Source organism: Charadrius vociferus, unplaced genomic scaffold (assembly GCF_000708025.1).
Source record: "Charadrius vociferus isolate BGI_N301 unplaced genomic scaffold, ASM70802v2 scaffold580, whole genome shotgun sequence".
Taxonomy (NCBI): domain Eukaryota; kingdom Metazoa; phylum Chordata; class Aves; order Charadriiformes; family Charadriidae; genus Charadrius; species Charadrius vociferus.
Genome location: NW_009646419.1, coordinates 67,447 through 71,489, shown reverse-complemented (window position 1 = coordinate 71,489; position 4,043 = coordinate 67,447).

Below are 4,043 nucleotides of genomic sequence, written 5' to 3'. Positions count from 1 at the left end.
GCTTTTCCCAGGCTGCCCCACATCTCAGAGGGGCAGGAGAAGCCCCCCCAGCTCACCGTCTTGGGCGGGAGGGGGAGACCTGTTGGCCCCGGCATGGGGTTGACCTGGTGACCTCACCATGGGGCAGACCCATTGTCCCGGCTGTGAGGGAGACCCTACTGCAGGTAGACCTGGTGACCCCACCGTGGGGCAGATCTGATGGCCCCACCTTGGGATAGACAGCCATGGGGCAGACCTGGTGACCCCACTGCAGGTAGACCTGGTGACCCCGCCGTGGGGCAAACCCGTTGTCCCAGCCATGAGGGAGACCCATTGACCCTACTGCAGGTAGATCTGGTGACCTCACCATGGGGCAGACCTGGTGACCCCACCTTGGGGCAGATCTGATGGTCCCACCTTGGGGTAGACCACCATGGGGCAGACCTGTTCACCCCACTGCAGGTAGACCTGGTGACCCCACCGTGGGGCAGATCTGATGGTCCCACCACAGAGTAGACCCCCATGAATTAGACCTGTTGGCCCCACTGCAGGTAGACCTGGTGACCCCGCCGTGGGGCAGACCTGTTGGCCCCACAATGAGGTAGACCTGGTGACCCTACTGTAGGTAGACCTGGTGACCTCCCCACGGGGCAGACCTGGTGACCCCACCGTGGGGCAGATCTGATGGCCCCACCTTGGGGTAGACTGCCATGGGGCAGACCTGTTCACCCCACTGCAGGTAGACCTGGTGACCTCACCATGGGGCAGATGTGTTGACCCCACTGCAGTGGGGTAAATCTGGAGGTTCTTTCACCTCTTCCCTGGCGATGAGGACCATCCACCCACGAGAAGAAGTCACCCACCAGAGACCAAATTTCGGGGGGGGGCGGAATTTTTCCCCCTCCGTGGGGGTCACCGTGGTCCCATCTTGGTTGGGGGACGGGGGTGTGGGACAGAGAGGCGGTGGCAGCCGCGGGCGTGGCACGGCGTGGGGCGCAGGAGGCGGCGGAAGGGTTGGTGGACCTCCAAACCCCCTTCCCCTTCGGCCGGTGGAAGAGAGGAGACGTTGGTGAGGTCACAGCGGCACGTGTTGTCCCCCGTGGCCTCGGCGGGGCAGGGAACGACGCCGGTCACCTTGCGTAAGGTGTCACCCTCCCTCTTTCCTTCTCCTCCCCCTCCCTCTCCCCCCTCCACCCCACGGCGCGTTGGAGGGTGTGGACCTCGTCTGGCCGCCGCGGTGGGGCAAGAAGTTTTGGGTCAAGGCCAAATCTCCGCGGGAGGTTGGAGAAGGCGACGGCTTGCCATTGGCCAACGGTGACCACGGGTGACATCCAGCTCTTCGCTCAGTACTTCCCGGGGAGGTTCAACCACCTCTCAGGAGCTCCAGAAGGAGATTGGACTTGGAGGGTTCCGTGTCGGTGGCCAGTTGGTCCTGGTGGGTTGCCACATTGGGTTCCGGCACAGGTAACTCCATCAGCCACGGAGGGTTGGTCAAGGTGGCTCTTGGGTTCTCATCAACGTGTCCACGGTGGTCTGGTGAACATGTCCATGGGGGTCTGGTCAACGTGACCACTGAGGTCTGATCAATGTGACCGTGGAGGTCTGGTCAACGTGTTCATGGAGGTCTGGTCAACGTGACCATGGAGGTCTGGTCAACATGACCACGGACGTCTGGTGAACATGTCCATGGAGGTCTGGTGAACGTGACCGTGGAGGTCTGGTGAATATGTTCATGGTAATCTGGTCAACGTGACCACGGAGGTCTGATCAACGTGACCATGGAGGTCTGGTCAGTGTGTCCGTGGAGGTCTGGTCAATGTGACCACGACGGTCTGGTGAATGTGTTCATGGAGATCTGGTCAACGTGTCCACGGAGGTCTGATCGATGTGACCACAGAAGTCTGGTGAACGTGTCCACGGAGGTCTGGTCAACATGTTCATGGACATCTGGTCAACGTGTTCATGGAGGTTTGGTCAACGTGTCCATGATGGTCTGGTCAATGTGTTTCTTGAGGTCTACTAAACATGTCCACGGAGGTCTGGCCAATGTGACTGTGGAGGTCTGGTCAACATGTCCACGGAGGTCTAATCAACGTGTCCACGGGGATCTACCAACATGTTCATGAAGGCACGCTCAAGGCATCTATTGAGGGTCTACCTAACGTGTCCATGGAGGTCTAAGGAGGTCCACTCCCTGCGCCCGTGGAGGGTCGGTTGTCACATCGTTGGGGTCCCCACAAGAAGGCTTTGGAGGTCGGGTCAATGCAGCCCATGGGGACAACTCAAGATGTTCCCAGAGACACAGATGACCCGGCCAGTTCCGTGGGGGTCCAGGAAGTCACCGTCCCCGTGGCGGTGACACCAAACCACTCCAGGAACAGCTGGAACGTGGCCGCTGCCACCGCAGCCAAGAAACCGCCACCGCTGGCACCCGTCGCCACCGCTCCCGTGTCACCCGTGTCCCCTGAGCCACCCCCTGGGTCACCTAGGGCATCGCCACCCACGGGTGCTACCAACCCATGCGTCACCCAGGGCCACCCCCCAGGGTCACCTAGGGCACCACCACCACCACCACCACCACCACCCCTCTTTGTGTCACCCAGGGCACTGCCACCCACGGGTGCTGCCACCCTGTGTGTCAACCAGGGCCACCTACCGTGTCACCTAAGGCACTGCCAGCTCTCGTGTCACCCGGGGCCACCCTGGACACAGCGCTCTCAGGGCCGTGAGGACATCTGGGAGGGGACTGGGAACAGGGATGATGGTGGTGGTGGTGGTGGTGGGGTGGCACGTCCCCTCCCTGTCACTGTAAGCTGGGGGGGACCCCGTGTCCCTGTGTCCCCTCATGTCCCCTCACGTGCTCTCCTGTCCCCTCAAGTGCTCCTCTGTCCCCTCATGTCCCCCCATGTGTCCCCTCATGTTCCCTCATGGTCTCCTGTGCCCCCTCATGACCCTCCATGTGCCCTCATGTCCCTTCATGGTCCCTCATGTCCCCTCATGTCCCCCCATGTGTCCCCTCATGTCCCCTCATGGTCTCCCATGTCCCCTCATGACCCTCCATGTGCCCTCATGTCCCTTCATGGTCCCTCATGTCCCCTCATGTCCCCCCATGTGTCCCCTCATGTCCCCTCATGGTCTCCCGTGTCCCCTCATGACCCTCCATGTGCCCTCATGTCCCTTCATGGTCCCTCATGTCCCCTCATGTCCCCCCATGTGTCCCCTCATGTCCCTTCATGGTCCCTCATGTCCCCTCATGTCCCCCCATGTGTCCCCTCATGTCCCCTCATGGTCTCCCATGTCCCCTCATGACCCTCCATGTGCCCTCATGTCCCTTCATGGTCCCTCATGTCCCCTCATGTCCCCCCATGTGTCCCCTCATGTTCCCTCATGGTCTCCCGTGTCCCCTCATGACCCTCCATGTGCCCTCATGTCCCTTCATGGTCCCTCATGTCCCCCCCACCCCGTGTCCCTGTGTCCCCTCATGTCCCCTCACGTGCTCTCCTGTCCCCTCAAGTGCTCCTCTGTCCCCTCATGTCCCCCCATGTGTCCCCTCATGTCCCTTCATGGTCCCTCATGTCCCCCCCACCCCGTGTCCCTGTGTCCCCTCATGTCCCCTCATGGTCTCCCATGTCCCCTCATGACCCTCCATGTGCCCTCATGTCCTTTCATGGTCCCTCATGTCCCCTCCACCCCGTGTCCCTGTGTCCCCTCATGTCCCCTCACGTGCTCTCCTGTCCCCTCAAGTGCTCCTCTGTCCCCTCATGTCCCCCCCATGTGTCCCCTCATGTTCTCCCATGTCCCCTCATGACCCTCCATGTGCCCTCATGTCCTTTCATGGTCCCTCATGTCCCCTCCCTGTCACCCCATGTCCCCTCATGTCCCCTCCTTGTGTCTCTGTGTCCCCTCATGTCCCTTCATGGTCCCTCATGTCCCCTCATGTCCCCCCATGTGTCCCCTCATGTCCCCTCATGGTCTCCCGTGTCCCCTCATGACCCTCCATGTGCCCTCATGTCCCTTCATGGTCCCTCATGTCCCCTCATGTCCCCCCATGTGTCCCCTCATGT